Raw genomic sequence first — 22,621 nt, 5'->3', positions numbered from 1 at the left:
ATAATAATAACAAAGAATTTGTGTTTGCAATCATTTTCAGGAAGAAACTGAGTATTATCTGTCAGAATTGCAGGGGTGTCAATACTTTTGGCCACAACTGTATGAACCCCACTTGCCACCACTACAGGGCAAGTGGGAAGAGCTGGGCAAAGCGCCAGAATTGGCGCATCTAATAGATGTGCCTTTTCTGGGCAGCTGCGGGCTGCTATTTTTAGGCTGGAGGGGCAATATCCATGTGAGCTTTAACAAGGTTGGTTGTCAAAAATATGGGGACCCCACGCGTTTTTTTTAAATTATTTATTTAAATAATTTTAAAAAAGTGTGCGGACCCCTCTATTATTGATAACTAGCCTTGCTGAAGCTGACAGCTGAGGGTTGCAGCCCCCAGCTGTGAGTTTTACCTGGCTGCTTAGCAAAAATACAGGGGAACCCATGCCATTTTTTTTATAAATTATTTATTTACAGCACAAGAGCGGCTAGTGAATACTCCCATCCGCCGCTCCTGCTCTCACAGTTATTAGCGGCAGCAGGTGTCAGATGATGGGATATGTAGTTCCATCAGCTGACACCAGTGATCGGAGGTAAACTTTATCCCTCCGATCACAGCTGAGCGTTCACGCTGTCTTCTGACAGCGTGGGAACCGCGGCTCTCTGACCGGCAGGATTATTTCACCACCAGTCAGAAGCGGTGACAGTGCAACAGACACCCAATGTTCGGGCAGCCGAACCTGAACAGTAACACGGACTTCCTGTTAAAGTCTGTGTTCAGTGTCCATGCCTGTTCGCCCATCTCTAGCTGTGATACTTGCAGGGTGCTCACACCTTTGCATCAGCCTGTTTTCCTTTTTGCAATTTTTAACATGTAAAAAATGACATATTTTTGGGCCTAAAATACAAAGGAAATGTGTCATCTATAACTTTAGCCCTTTTAGGGATCATTCCATCTTTAACTTGCTTAACTATTCACAATAACAGTAATTTTGACTTGTTGTGCCCAAACTTTTACATGCCATTGTAACCTGGTCACTGTATTGTCTGGGTTGTTACATCTACAGGGACACCAAATATATTCTATTTGTATTTTTGATTTGAGAGGTTTGTTTTTCTAAAGTATATGCAAATAATGTGATTAATAATTTCCAGAATTTTTAAATAATTCTGTACTAAAAAATCTGACTTTTATTTTAGACCTAGGGGGGATCCTAGTTAATGATAAACTTACGTGGAGCAGCCAGTGCCAGGCAGCGGCTGCCAAGGCAAACCGGATCATGGGGTGCATTAAAAGAGGTCTGGATACACATGATGAGAGCATTATACTGCCTCTGTACAAATCTCTGGTTAGACCTAACATGGAGTACTGTGTACAGTTTTGGGCACCGGTGCTCAGGAAGGATTTAATGGAACTAGAGCGGGTACAAAGGAGGGCAACAAAATTAATAAAGGGGATGGGGGAACTACAATACCCAGAGAGATTAGCAAAATAAGGATTATTTAGTCTAGAAAAAAAGACGACTGAGGGGCGATCTAATAACCATGTATAAGTATATAAGGGGACAATACAAATATCTCTCCGAGGATCTGTTTATACCAAGGAAGGTGACAGTCACAAGGGGCATTCTTTGCCTCTGGAGGAGAGAAGGTTTTTCCACCAACATAGAAGAGGATTCTTTACTGTTAGGGCAGTGAGAATCTGGAATTCCCTGCCTGAGGAGGTGGTGATGGTGAACTCAGTCGAAGGGTTCAAGAGAGGCCTGGATGTCTTCCTGGAGCGTAACAATATTGTATCTTACAGTTATTGTTAGGTTCTTTAGAAGGACGTAGATCTGGGGATTTATTCTGACAGAATTTTATAGGCTGAACTGGATGGACTAATGTCTTTTTTCGGCCTTACTAACTATGTTACTATGTTACTATGTTTCAGATGTGTCGAGATGTATTTGGTGTATAGAGAAGTATTCATATATCAAGAAATTTATTTTTGGGTGATATGGAGGTTATTTGAGGGTGATATGTAGGTAAATAACATTTAAAACATGTGTGTGTTTGGTTACTGGTTCATTGGCTACAGTGAGAAAGCAAAGTTATATTCTTTCTGCAGCTGCTCGCTTCCAGTCATCAGGGTGGTGTAGGGAGCTGTTAAGGTCATCATTCGCTACACAGTGAGTGCACTGTAATCACTCTGCAGCACTCTGATTGACAGCCTGCTCTGCAGCCTATGTCTGCACAGCAGGTTGTCACTCAATGTACCAGGGAGTGATTACAGTGCACTCATTGGGTAGTGAGCAGTGATGGTAACCTCTCCCTACACTGTAACGCACCACCTTATGAGATGCAGGGCCTAGTATCTTGTAGGATGGTTCAGTCGCGGTGACTCCGATGGCACTAACAATTCCTAGGTTAGGTGGCAATTATAAAGGGGGAGATTACGGATATATGAGACTGAGAGTTATGTTGATGGCCGCAAGGTATGAGGCCACGGATGAAAGAAGCATACACCGGGGTTCCTGTGCAAACTTGAAAGATAAACCTTACTAAAGACTTGTAACAATTCTTATATTTTTCAATATAACATCATGGGTAGCAGATAAAATTTTTCTTACACATTGCGATGGTCAAAGCCTTTTCTCGGTCACGGCCTTGGGAGGATGGCGGTAACTTTCCATTTGACTAATTGTGCTGCGTGAAGGGGGAGGATCAGCCGACCCTAATCGGGTCGGCGCATCTAAGAAATCTGCTGCGCAGTTCTGCAGTTCCTTCTCTTGTCTCAGCATTCTGTTGCTGTAAATGCAGGGCACTCCGATTCAGGTGCTATTTGTTCTCCCTGCTTGTCTCCGTCGAGGAGCCCCAATTTTCTACCTCCTCTCACCACCAAAACGGCCCGTAACCAGACCTTTTTAGTCCCCCCCACGCACCACCTCCAACTGCCACTTATTTTCAAATTAGAAAAACAAGTTGCAATGCCAAACTAAGGGTCCCGTTTCACTTAGCGACGCACCAGCGATCCCGACAATGATACAACCCGGTAGGGATCCCTCGTGCATTGCTAAATGATCGCTAGTAAGCTGCCAAACAGGCAGATCTCTTCAGCGACGCAGCAATGATCCAGCGATCAAACACAGTGATGCGCGCGGGATGCCAACAACAAAAAAATGGCCCAGGACATTCCTGCACGATCAGCAGTATCCAGTCGGGGGGGGCGGTCGCTGCTCCGTGTCACATGTAGTGAGATCACAGTTGAGATCGATTAGCGATCTAACTAGCGATCTCGCTATGTGAGACGGGGCCTTAAGGCAGAAGAGGGCAGCATAGTACTACAAGTTGTAATACCAAAACAAGGCAGGAGAAGACAGCATAGTATTAAATAATTTACCTCCTCCCAAGGTAAGATGGGGAGCCGGTGTCACAAATGTAATCATGTAATGAATAGAGAACACACCATATGACATATAACATGCATTAGTAATGTTTTTTTCTGGTCACTACAACTGCTCCAATAACAGGAAGCGGGCAGCTGCAGGTAGAATATAACTTCATTTTCTCGCTGTACCCAATGCTCCAGGAAGCCGGCTAAACAGGAAACTGGAAAATCCCTGTATTTACTTTTGCACTTATTTAGTTATTTGTTCAATCTTTGGGATATTTATTTCAATTGAATATATTATTTCTGCAAAGAAGCCTAAGTTGTTTTTTTTTTTGTCTGATGGAAGTAATAAATCCTCTGAAAAAAGTGACATATTGTATATTCTTTTCAAGTAAAGTCAATCAGCAAAATACATTTCCTATTCTACCCTTGGAAAAAGGAGAGCAATCATTCATTACCCACTAGGTGTCCCATTTAGCATAAAAGCATGACAGTAAAATATATGTTGAAAATCTGTCCATTTCCTAGGAAACAGAGAGAGAACAATCATCTAAACTAAATTTCTCCACAAAGAAAGTGTAGACTTCCATTATGTCAGCACATGGAGCTTCCACGCAGAATGAAAGGAGAAAATAGTTGGACAATTTCTACGAGCATGCAGCGGCACAAAGAAACTATGTCAACATACAGCCGTGTCGTACATCTCACACTGCCATTTACAGACTACTTTTGCCAAGAGGAAAATCACATCTTTCTTTTAATGTCTGTTAAATTTATATCGACTTGAAAACAACAAAAAAAGAACGGACAGAGTCAATTTATTTTTCTTTGATTTGCTAGTTGGCGACATGAAGAGTGTTGTTTGCTTGTTTTATTTTAGCAATTTGTCTTAATACCATAGATTAAAAGAATATTCCCACATGCACTAGGGAATGGTAACCCTTTATAGCTTTATTTTATGTGTTTATAGAGCTCCATTAATTACACAGCGCCTTTGCCATGAATGTGCTGTATTCTTCTAATCTCAGATGTATCACAGGTCCCAGCAGAATGCTGGGACCTGTGATACATCTGAGATTAGAAGATCGTGACGCTTAGCTGAGTACAGGTACTCTTTAAATCTACATGGCCATTTAGGTTACAGGTTTTTTGTGGCATGGAAATGGTTTAGAGTTCCTCATGGTCTATTGGGTTTGCTGATTATTGGAACCACACCCTTCTATTATATAAACCTGAATCTGGCTTCCCTCCATGCAAGCACTTTCCTGGCTGCATTGGAGAAAATGTTCTAGAGAGTCACTCTTGTTGTTTTGGGATGGTTGTATGCCGTTTGTTGTGTATGCCTCTCCCTTCCCCTTTTTAGCGTTCCTTTGTGTTGCTTTTCTTCCTCGTTACTGCGCTTCCATCTTCCTTTTGTATTTTATCCTGTGTGCCTGTTGTTTGATTGTACCTTGGCTTTCCTCTGCATGTCCAGCTGGTGTAGCACCTTTTACTCATGCCCATTTCCTCCCTGGGGATAGATTAGGAGCTGTGTAGGATTTATAACTTCACAGTATGAGACTATGGTATCCCTGGATTTAAAAAAAGAGATATATGCATAATGTGGCGCCCCTGAGGATCAGTCGCCACAGAGGTACTGCACCTTCTCCTAAGGTGTAGTGTCCCACCATCCGGGTAAGGTGGGAACTCCTTTCCACATTCCAACACTCGCACCCCACACAACAGGGTAGTTCTGCATAACCACATTGCGGCTCCTTGCTCAGAGGGTAGCAGAGCACCTTTGGTGGTTCCCTGCATGGAAAACTGGACGTGCTGGGAGGTGGGTGAAGTTAAGATACATAAAAGAGTGGGACAGTGTAGGATGACAGAGTCAGTCTGACAGAAGGTCAGTCGGGTAGGAAGTCACTCAGACAGGAGTGAGGATCCCTGGAAGAAGGGATGGAGGAAGGAGTGCTGCAGCTGCCTCAGTGATCTGAGCCAGCTGGCACGGGAAAGGAAAAGAAGGAGAAAGACGTAGAACTGAAACCTAAGCTTCCATAAGAAAGAAAGACAAGTATGGAACGAAGGAGTAGAGAGAACAGAGAGGGCGTGGGTTAGAAGAGGAACCCTGCCTTTAGGTTCTCAACGCAAAGCCGGGGCACGGTCCCCGAGGTTGTATGGACACTTATGGTTCTGCAGCAGACACCGGTGGAGTAATTGGCTGTAAATGCACTACTCCCATCTAAGACTTGGGGCACAACAGCAATTGGATAGAGAGCCGGGACTCAGGGGAAGGGAGTCCCCGAAGCAGGCTACAGCTGTCTGCCGTACAAGTAGAGTTCTTGGGAACATCAGTCAGGAGGAACTCCAGTGTAACTCAGTACTAGGAGATCTTCATACTTTAAGGCGCTATAGAGGAGTCGTTCAGAAAAGGTACATGTTGGCGGAGTGTTGGAGGGGAGAATCCTAACTTGCATGGAGGTTGATTAAGTCTCTGACCCGGAAGACACGGCCCGGAGGCAGGCACCTGTGTGTGTACAACGGACTGTGAGTAAAGCTTTGGAACTACAAGCCCCGGTGTCCTCCATTCATTTGTGCGCTAACGCATTCAGCACTGCTACAGCTGGGTACCATTCTCCACACCGCCCGCACCTCTCCTCTTTCATTGCATCCACTCTGCCCTGGGGCTACAGCTTCACCTGTGGGGAGCTACGCCATCCTCCCTGCAACACACCACCAGCCCCAGAGGATCTGCATGCAGCGTCGGTCTAACATCCTACTTGCCGAACACCACAGGTGGCGTCACAAACTATTCCATTAACTACATTCCACCATTTACATTCCCCCATAGATTTGGGAGCCCAGGGCCACGGACTGGGTCACCGCTGCTGTGACACATCCTGCTGACACCGGCCCGGTACCGAGTACCGCCCCGCAGCCCTGGGAGGGCGACCCAACTTGGCGTCACGAACAGGATGATGAGACCCGATGCCATCGGGTTCTGTGTGCCTGAGATTTGTTGGACTTTAAACTTTTGAAAATGTGCAGGATGACCCAATTTAATAGACTGTGACATGAATACTAAAAATGGCCGCTGGTGCGGAGAAGAAGTGCGTGAAGAGATGGGAGGTCCTAGGAAAAGACCGCGAAGAGTCTTGGGCCTCCCCTGCCTGAATTACTATGTGACAGCAACATGGCCCACCCCCCGAGGGGTTCGTATACTGGCGCTGGAAGAAGACGCCGCCCCCGGAAGGAGGGGCAGAAGAAGCCAGTGGTGGGAAAGGGGCCGAGGCGTGGAGGACGCCAGAACGCCATTTTGGAGAGAGAGGGAAGGAGGCCTGTAGAGCGCGCGGCGGTTAAGTCGGATCTACCCGGCGCCATGGCTGAAGGCTCCAACCCCGTCTCTGAGATGAACCGCCAGCAGCTGGAGGATGACATCGCCCAGCTGACGCGCCGCCTGCAACTGAGGTAGGAAGCGCTATGGACATTGAACCTGCAGCTTCAGTGCCCTATAGCAGGTAACCAGCAACAGAATGAAGACACCCAAAGTATCACATCTGGTAGCAGTTCCCAATCAGCTTCCAGAACCCCAGGAGGGGATCAGCATTAATAACTCTCATTACCCAGGAGGGTTTATTTGCACCGTTGTGCCTTCTTTTATTCATCATGTTTTCCCTGTTTGCACTTTTGTTGCCTAGTTTTTGGTTGGCAGCATTTTCTAATTTGAACTTCCGTGATCATGAACTTGGAGTGCGTCACAAACTTTATTGTAAATAGTTTGCGCCTCTTTAGGTGCCCTCTCTTGGTTTTACATAAGGACACTTTGCGAAGAAAGAGCCTACCTCAACAGACACTGCTAGAAATCCCGGCTGGGAGCGGTGTCCAGCACTTACAAGAATTTTTGAAAAGTTTTACTGTGAAATATTTGATAATGTGTCTTATGATAGTAAATGGCTTTTATATTGAAGTAAGAATGTTTTGATACGTAAAGATGAGAAATTTGAATAAAGAATTAAAAATTTTAGGTGACGAACCAGGTATTTACGGTTGTCGTCCGGAGTCTAGAAGAGACAGTGAAAAGGAAAGAAATGTATTGATGAAGAATACTGAAGTGATAGTGAGTAACAGATGACAGCACTTTGAATTAAGTAAAGATTTGCACTTTTGACTTAGAATTTTAGATAGGTAATTAGGAATTGTTTGCAACATTTAAAAAACAGTGCCTCTCATATTGGGAAGTTATAGTATAAGAGATGTTGTTCAGCATTGCAAAATTTTGTATGTTCCTGTACTGTCAACTTTGTTTATCTTGCAGCCCATGGATGTGCTGTGTTTAACGGGGGGTATTGTGGCACCCCTGAGGCTCAGTCGCCACAGAGGTACTGCACCTTCCCCTAAGATGTAGTGCCCCACCATCCGGGTTAGGTGGGAACTTCTTTCCACTTTCCAACCCTCGCACCCCACACAACAGGGTAGTTCTGCATAACCACATTGTGGCTCCTTGCTCAGAGGGTAGCAGAGCACCTTTGGTGGTTCCCTGCATGGAATTCTGGACATGCTGGGAAGTGGGTGGAGTTAAGATACATAAAAGAGTGGGGCAGTGTAGGATGACAGAGTCAGTCTGACAGAAGGTCAGTCGGGTAGGAAGTCACTCAGACAGGAGTGAGGATCCCTGGAAGAAGGGATGGAGGAAGGAGTGCTGCAGCTGCCTCAGTGAATTGAGCCAGCTGGCACGGGAAAGGAAAAGAAGGAGAAAGACGTAGAACTGAAACCTAAGCTTCCATAAGAAAGAAAGACAAGTATGGAGCGAAGGAGTAAAGAGAACAGAGAGGACGTGGGTTAGAAGAGGAACCCTGCCTATAGGTTCTCAGCGCAAGGCCGGGGCCCGGTCCCCGAGGTTGTATGGACAATTATGGTTCTGCAGCAGACACCGGTGGAGTAGTTGGCTGTAAATGCACTACTCCCATCTAAGACTTGGGGCACAACAGCAATTGGATAGAGACCCGGGACTCGGGAGAAGGGAGGCCCCGAAGCAGGCTACAGCTGTCTGCCGTACAAGTAGAGTTCTTGGGAACATCAGTCAGGAGGAACTCCAGTGTAACTCAGTACTAGGAGATCTTCACACTTTAAGGCGCTATAGAGGATTCATTCAGAAAAGGTACATGTTGGCGGAGTGTTGGAGGGGAGAATCCTAACTTGCCTGGAGGTTGATTGAGTCTCTGACCCGGAGGACACGGCCCGTAAGCAGGCACCTGTGTGTGTACAACGGACTGTGAGTAAAGCTTTGGAACTACAAGCCCCGGTGTCCTCCATTCATTTGTGCGCTAACACATTCAGCACTGCTACAGCTGGGTACCATTCTCCACACCACCTGCACCTCTCCTCTTTCATTGCATCCACGCTGCCCTGGGGCTACAGCTTCACTGTGGGGAGCTACACCATCTAGGCTGCAACACACCACCAGCCCCAGAGGATCTGCTTGCAGCGTCGGCCTAACATCCTACTTGCCGAACACCACAGGTGGCGTCACGAACTATTCCATTAACTACATTCCACCATTTACATTCCCCCATTGATTTGGGTGCCCAGGGCCACGGACCTGGTCACCGCTGCTGTGACACATCCCGCTGACACCAGCTCGGTACCGTGTACCGCCCCGCAGCCCTGGGAGGGCGACCCACATAAGGTAAAAAATATTTATTTTATTCAAAAAATAGATTCATAAAATATGCTTGCGTATAAAAAAGGCAGGGAAATACTACATAAACATATACGAACAAACATGTGGATTTATGTCAGTACAAAACTGGCGTCCACCGCAGCCTTTTTGGGATCATAGTATCCATTCTTAATCATCATTGAGGCTGCCCACTTACTTATTACAATTATATATGTGCAGTATATGAGTTGTATTCATCATACATTTTTGCAACGTTACAAAAGCCTTGGCCAAGCACATACAGTGAACAAGTCGGTAAGACAGTGTTCACACCATCAAGAGGCTGAAACACAGAGAAACACAGTACAACAAACGTGAAAAAAAGCTCTCTCTTGTGGGCCATGCACATATAAAGCCGTCTCACACAGCATGTCCACATCAGACATTACCTCGCTGAATCCTGCTCATATAGGTACTGTTCACTTGGTAAGGTTTAAAATACATTGGTTAGGACTGCTCTGATGGGTATACCTTGGCGTTTGGTAGAGCGGCTTTGTATACATTTTTTGCAAAAAACGTATCAACTAAATACCCTGTTTTGTTATCATCGTTTTACTAGCACTTGCTGTTTATTGTTAGATTTTTTTTACAGCAGAGTATTTTTCACGTTTGTTGTCCTTTGTTTCGCTGTGTTTCATTTTTGCAATGATATTACTGTCTTTCTTCCCAATTTGATGCTATTTATTTGATTTTATCTCTACCGATGAGTGCCCAATAAAGTCATAGTTTTTTAACTATATACAATATTGACTCTTTGGTGGATTCTTTCTCCTTTTAGTTTACCCTTGGAAAAAAGGAGAGTAATTATTCATTACCCACTAGGTGTCCATTCATTACCCACTCTATTTAACAGGTCTCAGGGAATGCTTTGGTTTTCATCTTTTCATTTCTCCGGTAGCGTTCCAAGAGTAGCCGCTGACTGGTGAGGCGAGTTGGCAGTAGAATATTTGGGAAGTGCAATAAAATTAGAAAAGAGGTCAGAGGGATAGCTGGAATATACAATAGGAGAGAAGGACCATATATAAAATTTGATACCGTGGGAAGGGAAAGTTAAGTCTGTTCCTCAATCTAAGTGGTCCATCAAGAAAAAAGTGAAGTGACTAGCTGAGTAGTATATTAGAATACCAATCTAAGGTATAAACTATCAGAAATTGTAACAATGTGTATAATAACTGTAACTTGCAAGGCATTTCGTGTCAAGGGAATACTTAAAAAGTGCAGTGCTCAGTAATTGGTCACCTGACCAGTCCTGTTATTGGTCCGCTAGCAAGACCTAACGCTATATAAAACATGATTGATTGGGCGGCAATACAGGCTGAGTTGCAGGATGAGCCACCTAGCAGCAGGGCAGACCGCGCTCTTAATAGAATGACAAGCTAAATGGCAAGCACACCGACGATCAATGATGTCAAAACCGGCCTGACCCGCTGTGCTGGTTGCTAATTCAGACAGAAAAGGTAGAAAAAAGACTAGGGTCAGATAAGTATGTAGCAAGTACCATATGATGGCACAAAGAGCTCCTATGGCTCCACCAAGTTGCGGGACTGCCGGTGCTTGCCTAAAGGCTCTGTGATCCATTGTGTGAATGAGACCCTATAACTTTTCCTTTTTTTTCTGTACAAAGGAAATTTTAATTTCAGGAGTATTTTTTGCTTGTAGATTTAGAAAGTGAATAAATCCATGAATATAGATTTCTCTCCCCTTTACATCCTGACCTTAATCTAATTTCAGGTTTGTTTTACAAATAAAGATCCTGTATAAAATATATACATTTTATTATATATCACCCACTGCTTCTACCAAGAGGTGAAATGAATGCTCAGTCATAAAAAGGAAGACACTATCTGTCACTTTATTTTAAGAACAGAGTGAAATGAACTTGGTGACATTGAAAATCGTGAATTTTACAGATAAAACATTTGTGTTTTTTTATGAGAATTTTCTGCAATTCAGAATCCATTAAATGTAATTGAAAACAGTTTGCTCCAAAGAAGAAAGAGCAAATTGCACTGTGTCCTGTGTTGCGACTCCAGTAAGTTTTATTTTTTTCTACAACACTTCTTGTAAACTGATCACTTGGAAAGAAGGAAAGTCAGTCATACACTTTATTGGATTTGCCAGCTATGACTGCGGGGAGCAATTACTCAAAAAAGGACAGACACTGAACGGTGGCCCTCCCTTTCCTTTGAACTTAATTTTAAATCAGTTCTAAATCCTCTTAGCAATAAATAACTTTACAGGACTGAGAAATTCTTTGGTGAGAAGCTTTATTGCTTTGATGTTGGTCAACCAGACATTGTCGTGAACGAGAGACTTTTTTTATAAACACAATGTCACCAGACTTTCATTAGGCATGTATTCATCATTCTACCACCATGGCACAGCTCAGGTCCTCGCCTCCTCAACGTCACAGCTCAGGGTCCCGCTTCCTCAATGGCACAGCTCAGGGCCCCACTTCCTCAATGGCACACATCAGGGTCCCGCTTCCTCAATGGCACAGCTCAGGGCCCCACGTCCTCAATGGCACACATCAGGGCCCCGCTTCCTCAATGGCACAACTCAGAGCCCTGCCTCAATGGCACAGTTCAGAACCCCGCCTCCTCAATGGCACAGCTCAGGGTCTTGCCGAATCAACAACACAGGTCAGGGTCCTGCTTCCTCAAAGGCACAGCTCAGGAATCCGCCTCCTGAATAGCACAGCTCAGGGTCCTGCCTCCTCAACGGCACAGCTCAGTGCCTCGCCTCCTCAATGACACAGCTCAGGGCCCCGCCTCCTCAATGGCATAGCTCATGGCCCTACCTCCTGAACTGCACAGCTAAGGCCTCTTTCACACTTCCATTTTTGACAATCAGTCAAGATCCGCCGATTTTGAAAAAAAACGGATCCGCCATTTTTCTTTGCGGATCCGTTTTTTTCCCCATTGACTTTCATTATTGGCGGATCTTGATGGATTGCCGTCCGTTGCATCCGTTTTTGTGCGGATCCGCCAAAACGTTGCTGTCCGTCAACATCCTCAAAGATGTCCAAACGGAGCTTGCAACGTTTTTTTGGCCAGCGGATCCTCCAGACACTGATTTAACCCGAAATTCTGTCTGGGTGCCGGACAAAAAAAAACAAGAATTCTTTCTTTCTTTCTTTCTCTCTCTCTCTCTCTTTCCTTTTCCAGGCTGCGATTCCTTTAACCTTCTTCATTTGGCGGATCCGTCAAAAAAACGGACGGATGGCATCCATTGTCATCAGTACTAAAACGGATCCACTATCCGTCCTTTTGGCGGATTTTAACTGACACAAAAAACTGAAGTGTGAAAGAGGCCTTAGGGCCCTGCCTCCTCAATGGCACAGCTATGGGCCCTGCCTCCTCAATGGCACAGCTTAGGGCCCTGCCTCCTCAACGGCACACCTTTGGGACCTGCCTCCTCAACGGCACAGCTGTGGGACCTGCCTTTTCAATGGCACAGCTGTGGGACTTGCCTCCTCCTCAATGGCACAGCTGTGGCTCCTGTCTTCTCAACGGCACAGCTGTGGGACCTGCCTCCTCAATGGCACAGCTGTGGCTCCCGCATTCTCAATGGCACAGCTGTGGATCCTGCCTTCTCAATGACACAGCTCAGTTGTCCTGCCAAATCAACAGCACAGGTCAGGACCCCACCTCCTCAATGGCAAAGCTCAGATCCTTGCTTCTTTAATGGCACTGCTAAGGTATCTGCTTCTTTAGTGATGCAGCTCAGACCCCTGCCTCCACATTGACACAGCTCAGACCTCCTCAGTGTCACAGCTCAGGGCCCCTCATCGTCAGTGTCACAACTCAAGACCCTCAACATCAGTTTCACAGCTCAAGCCCCACATCATCAGTCTCACATATCAGGGCCGCACATCATCAGTATGAAAGCTCAAGGCATCTATATTGTCAGCGTCTCATCTCAGGACCCTTCATCGTCAGTGTTACAACTCAGAACAGCCTATTATCTTTCAGTCTCTTGCTCCCTTACACTGGATCAGCACTTCACATACTGCATATGGCATACCGTACTCACCAACTCTTGCTTTTCCAGAAATCTAGGGAAGGGGCAAATTAAATATATATGCCTTACCCTTGGGGAAAAAAAAAGTTTAAATGGGTTGTCCACCTCTAATTTAATGTATGAAGACGCTCACATAGTTTGAAAAAAAAATAAATATATATATACTCGCCTACCAGTCTCCAATCTCTCCTCTGTACTTCTCCCAGGGTTCCTCATTGGTCCCTCATCAGTTTCTTCTCTTCCTCATCCTCTTAGATTGCCCCATCTTTATCCTGTCTATTTTTGACATTTATTTACATCTCAAGCCCAAGTCATTAAGTGTTCTTTGCGGTGAACTCCCGCCTGGTGGGATTTCACAGATAGTTTTCACACAGTTCATTTTCAGATCTAAGTAACATGACTGAGTTCCGTTAAACATTTTTTCATTTTCTCAGCGCTGCTTGAACACCACACATCTGCAGGTGAAAACCACGCTCAGTTCTTTAAATAATGCAGCTGCCTGTAACCTCATTATTCAACTCATTGGGTTTTCTGAAATCATAGTGAGAAGAAAGTAGGAAGATGAAGAAAAAATGAGTTCTTTTTTCAGCTCCTGTTTATTAAATGTATAAGAAGCTTGGGAAAGTGCAGTTCATTTTGCTTACTTGTGGAATATTTGCATCTGATTTTATAGATTCTTCAATAAGGTCATGTAAGGCGAACCTCTGCTGCTCTGTTCAACCTGTCATGCCCAAGTTTTCGACTTTAAGAAAAAGTGGAAATAAGTTCTTGACTTTTTTCATTGGGTAAGGTATAATGAAAAACAGATTTTGCCTTTGTAGACCTGACTTGCCCTTGTATTACATAATCAGTCGTTCATTTGAACGGGTCACATGTAATACTACATATCCCTTAAATCCGATCACTGGACACCTCACAAGCTAAACCACTGGTGATCTGCTGATCGCTGTGCCGGCTTTTATCTAAAATGTTATTAAGTGATTATTATTAGAGATGAGCGAATTTGTTCTGATTCGGTTCCGAATATGATTAGATTCGAATTTTGTTTTTGCAATATTCGTCGAACAAAGCCGAACGTCATTAGAGTCAATGGGAGTAGAATTTACCGAATATGTTCGGAACCGATCATAAGACAAACGTTCGGCACGAATAGTGTTCAAATATGGCCCAAATATGTCAACATCAGATTCGGGGACAAAATCCCAACAAATTTGCTCATCCTTAAAATTACATACTGAATACTGAATACAATATGCAAATTACCTCTTCGAGTGGTGGAGGACTTAAACTCTAGTGCCATCTATTAGAAGTAGCAATCCTGAAAGTCAATGTTGACCCTTTAACGAGTCTTGTCACATGACTTTGGATAAAAAATTGTGGAAAATGAGAAAAACCAGCACCAAACAACTTAAAACATACCTTTTCAAGCTTACTCAGCGAACCAGCAATGTACAGCTTGCAAAATCCCAGGTGCAACACCTGAAATGATCAGCATTGTACAAAGTCCAGGCCAAGGAGGAAAAACTAGGCGGTAATCTGTGATTAAAACCAACAATCAAGTAAAAAAAATTTTTACAAAAGAAAAAATTTAGTCTGTTTTCTTTTTCTTTTTTTTTACAAAAAGACTGACATGTCGATCATATCATTAACCCCTTCCTGACATTTGGCATACATTTACACCAGTGTCGGACTCCCTCCCTTTGATGTGGGCTCCGGTGGTGAGCCCACATCTTTCCCCGCACATATCAGCTGTTTTGAACAGCTGACATGTGCCGGAAATAGCCAAGAGTGGAATCTTGATCCACATGCAGCTATTAACCTGTTAAATGCCACTGTCAAAAGCTGACAGTGGCATTTAACATGCGCTTCCGGCAATCGTGCTGGAAATCCACCCACCAGTGACCCCCGTCACGTGATCGCAGGTCACCGATGGGTTGGCATGACAACCCGAGGTCTCCTGGAGACCTTTTTTGGTTGTCACTGCCAGCTTTCTGTGAGCACTGCCTAGTGGTCACCGCTCATAGCAAGTGAGTAATTCAGCTACATCCAGGGCAACTGATCATTGCCTGTATGTAGCATAGCCGATCAGGTTATGGCAGCTTTTATTCTCCCACGGAAACTATTGAAACATGCCAAAACGGAAAAAAAATGTTTTCAGAATTGCCCAATCTATAAAAGATTAACCTGATCACTAAACAGCGTAGCGAGAAAAAAAATCAAAACGCCAGAATTACTTTTTTTTGGTCGCTGCAACATTGCATTAAAATGCAATAACGGGCAATCAAAGGATTATATCTACAGAAAAATGGTATAATTAAGAGCATCAGCGCGGCGAGCAAAAAATAAGCCCTCACCCTACCCGAGATCACGAAAAATGGAGACGCTACGAGTATCAGAAAATGGCACCATTTTTTTTTTTAACAAAGTTTGGAATTTTTTTTCACCACATAGATAAAAAAAAGAACCTAGACATGTTTGGTGTCTCTAAACCTGTAATGACCTGGAGAATTATAATGGTAGGTCAGTTTTAGCATTTAGTGAACCAAGTAAAAAAAAGCAAAACAAAAAACAAGTGTGCGATTGTACTTTTTTTGCAATTTCACCGCACTTGGAATTTTTTTCCCATTTTCTAGTACATGACATGGTAAAACCAATGGTGTCGTTCAAAAGTATAACAAGCCCTTACATGGCCATATTGACCGAAAAATAAAAAACTTATGTCCGTGGGAAGAAGGGGAGCAAAAAACGAAAATGCAAAACCGAAAATACCTCCAGTCATGAAGGGGTTAAAGTCGCATGGAATTTGTGCGTATTATCCATCTGGCCTCCCTACGTAAAAGTAGCTTTTTCAAATCACCACCTTGGTCTGGTAAAGACACCCTTTCTAACCCAGCAAAACTGAGTACCTTCGGGTCTGAATTATGCGCAGCGTATATGATTAATTAGACGCATTGATCCTTTCCCTGTGGAGACTGATTTAAAATGTTCCCTAAACCTTACAAAAAAGGGGGTTCTAAGTAATTACCGTAATGGTTTTTCCTGAACCACATCTCTTTGATCTTTACCTGAACTTAGGACATGCCAATTTTTAATTATAGCAGAACGTTACATATCACTTTGTCCAGGGGACCGCATTTAAAACTAAAGATGAATCTCTTGGGTTTTGCACTGCTATTATTAATGCAAGGTGTCCTAAGTGTTTTGGGACTTGATTCTTTAGCCCTTTTCAGAGCTTCTTCAGGAATCTTATGTGGATAACCGCTTAATAAGAATCGACTTTTTAATTCATCTGCTTGTTTGTCAAAGGATATTTCTGTATTATTGACCCTCCTCAAACGCAAAAAGTGACTAAATGGTAATGCGGATTTTGTATGTGTCGGGTGCGCACCAGCAAAATGCAAAACAGAGTTTGTCTCAGATGGTTTTCTATATACTTCTGTGAGGAGAGTTCCATTATTTACTTGAACCCTGACATCCAAGTAATTGAGTTCATAACACCTTTTTGTAAGGTTTAGGGAACATTTTAAATCAATCTCCACAGGGAAAGGAGCAACACATCTAATTGAGCATATACACAATGTGCATAATTCAGACCCGAAGGTACTCGGTTTTGCTGGGTTAGAAAGAGTGTCTTTACCAGACCAAGGTGGTGATTTAAAAAAGCTACTTTTACGTAGGGAGGCCAGATGAGTAATACGCACAAATGTACAAGGTCCATGTGGCTTTAATGATAAGATCGACAGGTCAGTCTTTATGTAAAAAATTTAAAAAAAAACTTTTTTTTTTTTTTTTCTTGATTGTTGGTTTTAAATTAAAAAAATACTTGCTTTTAATTGTTGTTATAGAGGGGTGGTGGAGAAGGCGTTGTTACTTTAATAGGGACCGCCTATCCACTTCCTTCCATACCTGGACCAGTTGAAGCATCTGATCGACGTGAAGCGGCCATCGTCCTCCATTATACCTGCTCCCCTGCATCCATGTACTACTTGAATTGAATAAAGAAAGGATGGTTTTACCGCATCACGGAGTTCCACCTATTTTTTCTTCTTTGGCTTGGACTTTGTATAACTTTGGATAAATGCCAAACCAAAATCTCAATTTTCAGACACGGTGTTTTGAGGTGTAAAGTTGGCCTCTGATTTGGCCTCGGGCTGGTTTCTAAGGGATAATGTTTCTCCTTGTGGAGAGTGACATGCCTGACATGTATGGTTCAGCAGGTTCGCAGGATGCAGTGATGAGGCACGAGACTGAGTGTGGTTTGTGGAAACAACCTTTATAAACTGTAGCAGCTGGGGCTATATTGAGCAAACAAAAGGGGTTAACAATAACCAGTCCACACAGGGACTCAACAAACCTAACAGCACTTTCGTATTATGGATGCGACTAACCCGGTTTGCCCGGGGTGCTATAGGCCACATATGACCAAACTGGGGGTCCTTATCTACTATAATAAACTTATCCTTCCAGGGGTCTGTCAGGTTCACAGGCGTGGCCGCGTAGAGGTCGCTGATGTGGCTGCCTTGATGCATCAATACTCCAGGATGAAATTGGGTGCAACAGGCCCTGAAAAAACGATGCCGGTGGGGCACAACAGGCCCTGAAGAAACGATGACAGTGGGGCGCAACAGGCCCTGAAGAAACGATGCCGGTGGGGCGCAACAGGCCCTGAAGAAACGGTGATGGTGGGGCGCAACAGGCCCTGAAGAAACGATGACGATGGGGTGCAACAGGCCCTGAAGAAACGGTGCCGATGGGGCTCAACAGGCCCTGAAGGAACAATGCCGGTGGGCGCGGTGATGACGCAGTCTCTAAATGTAACCGTTCACCAGTCTCTGGCCAGAGTCCCTCAGCAAACTGGACGGGGGCCTCTACTGCCGCCTGTAGCGAGGTGGCGCCCCCTGGGGCCGGTGATGACAGGGCCACAGCTGTGGGAGAAGGCGGGGGGCAGTGTCTTGACCGCTATAAAGGAATAGTCTCTAGTCGCAGCGGTCAGTGGAGGTCGTGGACCTGTCACAGCAGGATATGAAACAGCGGGGGAGGCTGTATGTGACCGTATGAGGGGAGCGGCCGCCGGTGCAAGGCTCTCACGTGTCACTAGTCGGTAAGTCCGTAGCTTTCCTTTCACAGGGCCCTGTCGGTCTCTCCACAACACACCGTCCGCTCCCTCGGTCCTCTCTGTCTCACACGGCTTCCTGTCTGTTGTCCTGCTCTCTGTCAACTGCCACTTCGGCGCGCCCCCTGCTCCTTTTACCCTTGCCCCGCCCTCTGTTTCCCTGACAACTTCAGTCAAATCTCTCCCTTTACTGTTCTCCCTGTATTGTTCCCTCAGGAACCCTGATGGCGGTCCCCTGGGTACCTGCCCGGTCACTGCATGGGAGTCCTCCTCCCCACAGACATGCCAGGGAAAGGAGGTTTATAGGCCATGTAGTGCATCTCCGGGAAATTAAATATACAAATTGCATCTCCAGAGAGGAAGAGGACTTGAACTCTAGTGCCGCTTATTAGAAGTAGCAATCCTAAAAGTCAAAATCGACCCTTTAATGAGCCTTGCCACATGACTTAGGGTTAAAGACAACCAGAGTCTCAAGTTGCAGATGTGTGTTTCATAGTGTTGTCCCTTCTTGGCGTAAAACACAAGACATGATTTGGCTGTATGAGAGGCCTCTGACTGCGTTCTAAGGGGTAATGTTTGTTTTTGTGGAAAGTGACATGCCAAGGTAAGGAGGCTTATAGCAATTGCTATTTCCAATAGAATGCAGTAGAGTTCAAGTCATCTTAGGCTGGGGTCACACTGCGTTATGACAGTCTGTTAAACGGACTGCGTTACACCGCGGTATAATGCGGTGTAACACAGTCCTTTAACGTTGCCATAGACCCCCATTATGTGGCGCATCGTGATGCATGTCGTAAAGCGGCACGCGTTCGCGATGTGCCGTCATTCACTGACAGAGCCTCGGACGCGGGCTGCAGCGTCTGAGGCTCCATCACCGCTAGCGCTGATGAATCATCAGTGCTAGCGGTATAGCAAAACGCATATCATGTTATGCTATAGCGTTAACACAGCCCGTCAACGATATGTGTTGAACGGGCTGTGTTAACGCTATATGAACCTGGCCTTAGGCCCCAACCAAAGGTTTCTCAAAGAGCCAAATTACTTATGTGGCAAGGATTGTTACAGAGTCAATATTGACTTTTAGGATTGTTACGTCTATTAGGTGGCACTAAAGTTCTGGCCTTGTTCCTCTCTGAAGAGGCAATTTGCATATTTAATTTCCCAGAGGATCAATGCATGTTGTATTAAGGTCCCTTTACATTTAGCGATGCATCAGCAATCCCGACAACGATACGACCCGGTCAGGATCGCTGGTGCATCGCTAAATGGTCGCTAGTGAGCTGCCACACAGGCAGATCTCACAGCAATGTAGCGATGCAGCAGCGGTCGTTACTTACCTTTCAGACGCGGCGATCCTGACGTCCTCCCGCCCACGTCCACGTGTCGCTCGTCGGCACCAGCAGGAAGCGCCCAACGAGAAATGGAGCTGCACGATCTCGAGCGATCAGCGACAGACAGCGGGGGAGCCGGTTGGAGGTAAGTATCACACATAGCAATATCGCTAGCGATATCACTGCTGCGTCACAAAATCGGTAACGCTTTAGCGATATCGCTAGCAATATCGCTATGTGTAAAGGCCCCTTAAGTCTAGATATTCCCTGGGGCCCCTGGGACTCTACTATATGGAAATTTCTTCCCATATATTCTTAGACTAATGATTCAAAATGTATTTAATAATGATGGTATGTTCCTCCGATTACGTCATACATGTAAAACTGTTGCTACAAGTGGGGGGGGTATCACAGAAAATCATTACATTACACCAAAAAATATGCAATTAACCATTTTGTAGTAATATGTATTGAAAATGTATGGTTGAGTTTTCTTATTAATCGCTAAGTTCTTTACATTGTAACTATGTGTCCCTAAAGATATACATAGCACTTCAATAATACATGGAAATTCATAAACCTGTGACAAAGAAATCGCAGATAAGGAAGAGATCTATGATTATGTAAAACATTTCAAATTTTTATTTAGATTACCTTAAAAATATTTTTAACACTAAAAACATATAAACAAAGATACCTCAAAAGAAGTACAGACCATTTGAGTTTAAAATTTATGAGAATAATAGTATACTCGAATATACCAGTATGTAAAAAATAATAAATATACTGATAAGTAATAAGTGCCAATGCATTCAGCTATTCCCATATATCCATGATTACAATCATAAGTTATTATTATTGATTTAGCTGGATTTCGCATTTCACTAAAGTCTATGGATGACTAATTGAATCTACAAATAAAGTTGAACTTATTTTTGAGTATTATATACCACCATAATGTAACACTAACCACGTTAAACTGTATGGAAGACTACCTTAATTGAATTCAGAAAATCAGAAAAAAATATTGAACCTTTTTTTCGAGTTTTTTTTATATCAGTGTAATGTAGCACTAAGCAGTGCGTTAAAGTCTATGGATGATTAAATGAATGCACAAAAAAAATGTGAACGTTTTATCGGACATTTTATATACCGACGTAATGTAACACGAAGCACGTTAAACTGTACAGATGACTAACTGAATCCAGAAAAAAATTGGTACGTTTTCTTTTTGAGTTTTATATAGCATCGTAATGTATTTCTAAGGACAGTACACTGTATGGATTACTAATTGAATCCAGAAAAAAAAAAGTGAACTTTTTTTGGAGTTATATTTAACACCTTAATGTAACACTAAGCACATTAAACTATATGGATGACAATATAGAAAATTTTTTCACCCAAAAAAATAGAATGTGTTCACGTGCAGCAGCTATATATTTAGAAATAAACTGCAAAGCCCTAAGCCTGCCTAGAGGATGATGATGATGATAATAATAATAATACTGTTCTTTATTTTTACAGTGACATCATTTTCTGCAGCGCTTTACAATTCAACAGTTCATATACAAGTCATAAGTAACAGGATTCAAAGTAATACAATAATTAATGCAAAATAATGACGACCCTGCACGTAAGAGCTTACAATCTAAAATGAGGTGTAGGAGACACAAAGTACAGGGGCTTATTTACAATGATGGTCCAGCCATCTTGAGGGAATGGGGATGGATAAAGGCTGCATGAAGTAGTCACCAGCCAGTTTTTGTTGTGCTGTTGGGTGCAGTGGAGTTTGATGGAGGGTTATTCTCACCGGCTTTACCTGTGCTTCAGTTAGATGTGGTTTTGGAGTGGATCAGACAATGATTTCCAATATATAAAACTATTTCAAACAATATAATTTTATGATATGTTTTAATGCTCCTACATTGAGGTTTCTATATCTCCATCGAGGTTTCTATATCTCCATTTCATTTTTATGTTAAGTGACCACATCAACAGACGTTGACTCTGAGAACAGGTTACCGCACCCCCTCTTTCTCAGGATTATTGGGAGTCAAACAATTACATGGTATGATCTTTATCTATGGAAAACATTTTTAAAAAGAACACTTTTATGACATCTGGAGGATGTCTGTTAAGGTACTGTCACACTTAGCGATGCACCAGCGATCCCGACAACGATATGGATTGCTAGTGCATCGCTAAGTGGTCGCTAGTGAGCTGCCACACAGGCAGATCTCACCAGCGACATAGCAGGGGTCGGGGGTCGCTACTTACCTGTCAGACGCGGCGATCCTGACGTCCTCCTGCCCGCGTCCACGTGACGCTCTTCGGTGCCACAGGAAGCCCAGCAGGAAGCTGACGACGAGAAACGGCCCAGGGCGTTCTCGCACGATCAGCGACAGACAGCGGGGGAGCCGGTCGGAGGTAAGTATCGCACATAGCGATATCGCTAGCAATATCGCTGCTGCGTCACAGTAATTTTTCTTGGTGAATTGTGGATATATATTCTTTATATTGTGTTTTCACAGTTTTTTATCTGAATAAATTCACTTTAATCCTATAGTACAGTGAGGTTTTGTGTGCGCGAAATTATTTTATTCTATTTTTCTAAGAGACATAACTTGTCCAGCTCAGTTTTATATTGAGTTATTACTGTAGGAATAGTAAGAATATAAAGAACGTCAGTGGTTCAGAGACTTCTGCCTAATTACAATACAAAATCCAGTTTAATAGAAATAGCAATAGTTGTTTCAGAAATCTGTGTTAAAAGGAATCTGTCAGAAAGATAAACCCTTCTAAGTAGTCTATATGGGCATGCCGGTCATAGAAAGTTGAATAAAATGATACCATGATATCTCAAATCTGATGTTATTCCAGAATAATCCATGTTTTTCATAATATGTAAATGAGCTGTTAAGATCTTTGGGCCAGACATAGATCTCCCTAAGAATTGGCCTCCAGAGATTATTTTAAATGAAAGGGAAAGTTACCAGTGTGAGACATATAATGACTGACAGTCTGCTCTCCTGAACTACATGTCTCACGTGTAGATAAAATATAAAATAAGCCCCGGAGGCAGATTCTCAGGGAAA

The 22,621-nt window shown here is 43.7% G+C and overlaps 1 protein-coding gene across 5 annotated transcripts in view; it reads left to right on the top strand.

Annotated features, from left to right (window-relative positions):
* ZNF385B (zinc finger protein 385B) overlaps positions 1-22,621 on the top strand; it is an 837,627-nt gene that overhangs the window by 766,566 nt on the left and 48,440 nt on the right. The window lies entirely within an intron of this gene.

This window comes from Dendrobates tinctorius, unplaced genomic scaffold (genome assembly GCF_039654945.1).
Source record: "Dendrobates tinctorius isolate UK_male_01 unplaced genomic scaffold, ASM3965494v1 ptg000056l, whole genome shotgun sequence".
In the NCBI taxonomy this organism is placed as follows: Eukaryota; Metazoa; Chordata; class Amphibia; order Anura; family Dendrobatidae; genus Dendrobates; species Dendrobates tinctorius.
This window is presented reverse-complemented; position numbering and strand designations above follow the sequence as displayed.